The sequence below is a fragment of the Taudactylus pleione genome, unplaced genomic scaffold, assembly GCF_031769625.1.
Source record: "Taudactylus pleione unplaced genomic scaffold, aTauple2 ptg000282l, whole genome shotgun sequence".
Lineage (NCBI taxonomy): Eukaryota > Metazoa > Chordata > Amphibia > Anura > Myobatrachidae > Taudactylus > Taudactylus pleione.
Genome location: NW_028284684.1, coordinates 13,454,377 through 13,461,586, shown reverse-complemented (window position 1 = coordinate 13,461,586; position 7,210 = coordinate 13,454,377). Strand labels below are relative to the sequence as shown.

The window sequence follows — 7,210 nt, the reverse complement described above, 5'->3', positions numbered from 1 at the left end:
TCGGCTGTGTGCTGTGATTTCTGGTCCAGTCCAGAAAAGTGATGTTCAACTAAGAGTTGTTATAATTTCCTTGGGTAATGAAAATGATTGAAATCATTTATACATCAATTTGTTAGTGTACTCTTTCACCATATATCAGATCCATGTCGATTCTTCTGCATCATGAGCTAGGTCAAATGCTTATAGAAATTGCCCCAGCTATCATTTTCTTACTCTACCCATGTCCGATAATCCCTGGACTGAGATGTTCTAGGATTTTACTGTTGATTTGCCAGTGTTTATAGGTATTTCTATGAATTGATTTATGGTTGACAATTTCTGATGCTTGATTGTATATTTAGTAATTCAAGATCCTTTAAAAAGCTCAAATGAATTTAGCAAAACCCATTACCCCTTATCAACTTTTTTCTAATTAGAATTTGCTTAGAAATCCTTGAATGGCTAAAAGACTATTATGCTAGAGACCAATGGTAGCTCTGCATGAGGAATATTAAACTCCAAATCTCTTCTGCTAAATTATGCCCAAATTATGTGAATGCTATAAAAATTGATAATTTACTCTATTATTCAGCTACTGTTTCCAACTTAATTAAAAAAAATATATATATGTATATATTCACTCTTCTTTTAAGGCACCAATAAATATCTATGCATTTTCTGGATATTCTATACCATACAATTTTAATACATGGGAATCCTGAATATAAAGTCCAATAAATGCTGGATTTGCCATGTTGTACATGTTCTAAGCAATATCTTTTAGATTATAGCTGATATAGGGCCTGATTCAGAGCCGCTTGCTGCTAGTGAGTGCTTGCTCAGAACAAGGGCGTTTTTTTATGTTTTGTATTTGCTTTTTCTTTCATCAGGCCGCTCGCTAAGCTGTGGGTGACCTCCCACAGCTTTTGCGAGTGGCCAGGAGCCCATCGCGATTATCGTGACCATCAGGCTTGCGAGGAGACCCTGTGGAAGGGTCTGAGCTCTCACAAGCCCGAGTAAACTTCCTGCTCTAATAGAACAGGAAGTCCACTACTGACATCACTAGTGATGTCAGTAGGGCCACCCACAAACACCAGGCATTCCTAAGGGAATGCCTGCATTTGTGCAGCCACCCCCCCCTCCCCGCATACAAAACGCGGTGAGTTATCAATCAACATTGACAGCCGCTCCGTCTTGTAGCTAGACCCATATCGATGGAGCAGCCGTCGCTGGACGGATCTTGCGCATGCACACGCCGGAGGCGGCGCATGGGTAGTGGGGGACCGTCGAACCACTTACGAGTGTTGTGCGCTTGCGAGTGTGTCTGAATCATGCCCATAGTCCTTAGGAAAATTTTTGGGTGCTTGCCAAAGACATGTAAATGAAGTGCTTGTTAAAAAATAAAATCCATTCTACTAACCATTGCAAAATGGAATTTGGGTCTTGAGGACCCACCTCATGGAGTTGGGCTTAGACAGCACAAGAAAATTGCTTGAGAAGTTACTTGACCTATACTGTTCTTGAGAATGGGGCCCAACAATGTGGTCTTTCAATGCTAGAAATGTCAAAATATTTCTGAATGTTGTAGTTTGATGTCCTAGAAAATGTGTGCAGTTATCATTCCAAAAAGTGGCATACACCAATATGCCAACCTCCTTGCCTATATTTTATTTCTACATATAAAAATGTAAGTATGTATAAACCTTCCCAAAATACCAAACCATTCTGATTTATTCCATAGCCACCTAACGCCAACAAATGGTAATAGAAGTATATCATTACAGTTGGTACATTTTGTTTTCTCTATCTGCTATTCCATTTGTATGGATCTATGAGGGTTTCCTTTAAGTACACATCTCAATATATTATAGTTTGGGTTGTTATTTATGCATGCCATAACATTTGTATTATTATTTTTCCACTGTGTCTGAAATGGAATATTGGAGAAATAAAAGTTATAGCCTCCCCGTCGGGGAATTGAACCCCGGTCTCCCGCGTGACAGGCGGGGATACTCACCACTATACTAACGAGGATCTGCTGTGTGCTGTGATTTCTGGTCCAGTCCAGAAAAGTGATGTTCAACTAAGAGTTGTTATAATTTCCTTTGGTAATGAAAATTATTGAAATCATTTATACATCAATTTGTTAGTGTACTCTTTCACCATATATCAGATCCATGTCGATTCTTCTGCATCATGAGCTAGGTCAAATGCTTATAGAAATTGCCCCAGCTATCATTTTCTTACTCTACCCATGTCCGATAATCCCTGGACTGAGATGTTCTAGGATTTTACTGTTGATTTGCCAGTGTTTATAGGTATTTCTATGAATTGATTTATGGTTGACCATTTCTGATGCTTGATTGTATATTTAGTAATTCAAGATCCTTTAAAAAGCTCAAATGAATTTAGCAAAACCCATTACCCCTTATCAACTTTTTTCTAATTAGAATTTGCTTAGAAATCCTTGAATGGCTAAAAGACTATTATGCTAGAGACCAATGGTAGCTCTGCATGAGGAATATTAAACTCCAAATCTCTTCTGCTAAATTATGCCCAAATTATGTGAATGCTATAAAAATTGATAATTTATTATATTATTCAGCTACTGTTTCCAACTTAATTTAAAAATATATATATATGTATATATTCACTCTTCTTTTAAGGCACCAATAAATATCTATGCATTTTCTGGATATTCTATACCATACAATTTTAATACATGGGAATCCTGAATATAAAGTCCAATAAATGCTGGATTTGCCATGTTGTACATGTTCTAAGCAATATCTTTTAGATTATAGCTGATATAGGGCCTGATTAAGAGCCGCTTGCTGCCAGTGAGTGCTTGCTCAGAACAAGGGCGGTTTTTTATGTTTTGTATTTGTTTTTTTCTTTCATCAGGCCACTCGCTAAGCTGTGGGTGACCTCCCACAGCTTTTGCGAGTGGCCTGGAGCCCATCGCGATTATCGTGACCATCAGGCTTGCGAGGAGACCCTGTGGAAGGGTCTGAGCTCTCACAAGCCCGAGTAAACTTCCTGCTCTAATAGAACAGGAAGTCCACTACTGACATCACTAGTGATGTCAGTAGGGCCACCCACAAACACCAGGCATTCCTAAGGGAATGCCTGCATTTGTGCAGCCACCCCCCCCTCCCCGCATACAAATTGCGGTGAGTTATCAATCAACATTGACAGCTGCTCCGTCTTGTAGCTAGATCCATATCGATGGAGCAGCCATCGCTGGACGGATCTTGCGCATGCACACGCCGGAGGCAGCGCATGGGTAGTGGGGGACCGTCGAACCACTTACGAGTGTTGTGCGCTTGCGAGTGTGTCTGAATCATGCCCATAGTCCTTAGGAAAATTTTTGGGTGCTTGCCAAAGACATGTAAATGAAGTGCTTGTTAAAAAATAAAATCCATTCTACTAACCATTGCAAAATGGAATTTGGGTCTTGAGGACACACCTCATGGAGTTGGGCTTAGACAGCACAAGAAAATTGCTTGAGAAGTTACTTGACCTATACTGTTCTTGAGAATGGGGCCCAACAATGTGGTCTTTCAATGCTAGAATTGTCAAAATAATTCTGAATGTTGTAGTTTGATGTCCTAGAAAATGTGTGCAATTTTCATTCCAAAAAGTGGCATACACCAATATGCCAACCTCCTTGCCTATATTTTATTTCTACATATAAAAATGTAAGTATGTATAAACCTTCCCAAAATACCAAACCATTCTGATTTATTCCATAGCCACCTAACGCCAACAAATGGTAATAGAAGTATATCATTACAGTTTGTACATTTTGTTTTCTCTATCTGCTATTCCATTTGTATGGATCTATGAGGGTTTCCTTTAAGTACACATCTCAATATATTATAGTTTGGGTTGTTATTTATGCATGCCATAACATTTGTATTATTATTTTTCCACTGTGTCTGAAATGGAATATTGGAGAAATAAAAGTTATAGCCTCCCCGTCGGGGAATTGAACCCCAGTCTCCCGCGTGACAGGCGGGGATACTCACCACTATACTAATGAGGATCGGCTGTGTGCTGTGATTTCTGGTCCAGTCCAGAAAAGTGATGTTCAACTAAGAGTTGTTATAATTTCCTTGGGTAATGAAAATGATTGAAATCATTTATACATCAATTTGTTAGTGTACTCTTTCACCATATATCAGATCCATGTCGATTCTTCTGCATCATGAGCTAGGTCAAATGCTTATAGAAATTGCCCCAGCTATCATTTTCTTACTCTACCCATGTCCGATAATCCCTGGACTGAGATGTTCTAGGATTTTACTGTTGATTTGCCAGTGTTTATAGGTATTTCTATGAATTGATTTATGGTTGACAATTTCTGATGCTTGATTGTATATTTAGTAATTCAAGATCCTTTAAAAAGCTCAAATGAATTTAGCAAAACCCATTACCCCTTATCAACTTTTTTCTAATTAGAATTTGCTTAGAAATCCTTGAATGGCTAAAAGACTATTATGCTAGAGACCAATGGTAGCTCTGCATGAGGAATATTAAACTCCAAATCTCTTCTGCTAAATTATGCCCAAATTATGTGAATGCTATAAAAATTGATAATTTACTCTATTATTCAGCTACTGTTTCCAACTTAATTAAAAAAAATATATATATGTATATATTCACTCTTCTTTTAAGGCACCAATAAATATCTATGCATTTTCTGGATATTCTATACCATACAATTTTAATACATGGGAATCCTGAATATAAAGTCCAATAAATGCTGGATTTGCCATGTTGTACATGTTCTAAGCAATATCTTTTAGATTATAGCTGATATAGGGCCTGATTCAGAGCCGCTTGCTGCTAGTGAGTGCTTGCTCAGAACAAGGGCGGTTTTTTATGTTTTGTATTTGCTTTTTCTTTCATCAGGCCGCTCGCTAAGCTGTGGGTGACCTCCCACAGCTTTTGCGAGTGGCCAGGAGCCCATCGCGATTATCGTGACCATCAGGCTTGCGAGGAGACCCTGTGGAAGGGTCTGAGCTCTCACAAGCCCGAGTAAACTTCCTGCTCTAATAGAACAGGAAGTCCACTACTGACATCACTAGTGATGTCAGTAGGGCCACCCACAAACACCAGGCATTCCTAAGGGAATGCCTGCATTTGTGCAGCCACCCCCCCCTCCCCGCATACAAAACGCGGTGAGTTATCAATCAACATTGACAGCCGCTCCGTCTTGTAGCTAGACCCATATCGATGGAGCAGCCATCGCTGGACGGATCTTGCGCATGCACACGCCGGAGGCGGCGCATGGGTAGTGGGGGACCGTCGAACCACTTACGAGTGTTGTGCGCTTGCGAGTGTGTCTGAATCATGCCCATAGTCCTTAGGAAAATTTTTGGGTGCTTGCCAAAGACATGTAAATGAAGTGCTTGTTAAAAAATAAAATCCATTCTACTAACCATTGCAAAATGGAATTTGGGTCTTGAGGACCCACCTCATGGAGTTGGGCTTAGACAGCACAAGAAAATTGCTTGAGAAGTTACTTGACCTATACTGTTCTTGAGAATGGGGCCCAACAATGTGGTCTTTCAATGCTAGAAATGTCAAAATAATTCTGAATGTTGTAGTTTGATGTCCTAGAAAATGTGTGCAGTTTTCATTCCAAAAAGTGGCATACACCAATATGCCAACCTCCTTGACTATATTTTATTTCTACATATAAAAATGTAAGTATGTATAAACCTTCCCAAAATACCAAACCATTCTGATTTATTCCATAGCCACCTAACGCCAACAAATGGTAATAGAAGTATATCATTACAGTTGGTACATTTTGTTTTCTCTATCTGCTATTCCATTTGTATGGATCTATGAGGGTTTCCTTTAAGTACACATCTCAATATATTATAGTTTGGGTTGTTATTTATGCATGCCATAACATTTGTATTATTATTTTTCCACTGTGTCTGAAATGGAATATTGGAGAAATAAAAGTTATAGCCTCCCCGTCGGGGAATTGAACCCCGGTCTCCCGCGTGACAGGCGGGGATACTCACCACTATACTAACGAGGATTGGCTGTGTGCTGTGATTTCTGGTCCAGTCCAGAAAAGTGATGTTCAACTAAGAGTTGTTATAATTTCCTTTGGTAATGAAAATTATTGAAATCATTTATACATCAATTTGTTAGTGTACTCTTTCACCATATATCAGATCCATGTCGATTCTTCTGCATCATGAGCTAGGTCAAATGCTTATAGAAATTGCCCCAGCTATCATTTTCTTACTCTACCCATGTCCGATAATCCCTGGACTGAGATGTTCTAGGATTTTACTGTTGATTTGCCAGTGTTTATAGGTATTTCTATGAATTGATTTATGGTTGACCATTTCTGATGCTTGATTGTATATTTAGTAATTCAAGATCCTTTAAAAAGCTCAAATGAATTTAGCAAAACCCATTACCCCTTATCAACTTTTTTCTAATTAGAATTTGCTTAGAAATCCTTGAATGGCTAAAAGACTATTATGCTAGAGACCAATGGTAGCTCTGCATGAGGAATATTAAACTCCAAATCTCTTCTGCTAAATTATGCCCAAATTATGTGAATGCTATAAAAATTGATAATTTATTATATTATTCAGCTACTGTTTCCAACTTAATTTAAAAAAATATATATATGTATATATTCACTCTTCTTTTAAGGCACCAATAAATATCTATGCATTTTCTGGATATTCTATACCATACAATTTTAATACATGGGAATCCTGAATATAAAGTCCAATAAATGCTGGATTTGCCATGTTGTACATGTTCTAAGCAATATCTTTTAGATTATAGCTGATATAGGGCCTGATTAAGAGCCGCTTGCTGCCAGTGAGTGCTTGCTCAGAACAAGGGCGGTTTTTTATGTTTTGTATTTGTTTTTTTCTTTCATCAGGCCACTCGCTAAGCTGTGGGTGACCTCCCACAGATTTTGCGAGTGGCCTGGAGCCCATCGCGATTATCGTGACCATCAGGCTTGCGAGGAGACCCTGTGGAAGGGTCTGAGCTCTCACAAGCCCGAGTAAACTTCCTGCTCTAATAGAACAGGAAGTCCACTACTGACATCACTAGTGATGTCAGTAGGGCCACCCACAAACACCAGGCATTCCTAAGGGAATGCCTGCATTTGTGCAGCCACCCCCCCCTCCCCGCATACAAATTGCGGTGAGTTATCAATCAACATTGACAGCTGCTC

General features: G+C 39.0%; 2 non-coding genes across 2 annotated transcripts; both read right to left on the bottom strand.

Moving 5' to 3' along the window:
• Window positions 1-1,941: 1,941 nt before the first annotated feature.
• Window positions 1,942-2,013, bottom strand: TRNAD-GUC (transfer RNA aspartic acid (anticodon GUC)). The gene has a single exon. It is a non-coding gene; the product is annotated as a tRNA-Asp (tRNA).
• A 3,955-nt stretch (window positions 2,014-5,968) lies between these two features.
• TRNAD-GUC (transfer RNA aspartic acid (anticodon GUC)) lies at window positions 5,969-6,040 on the bottom strand. The gene has a single exon. It is a non-coding gene; the product is annotated as a tRNA-Asp (tRNA).
• Between the last annotated feature and the right edge of the window lie 1,170 nt (window positions 6,041-7,210).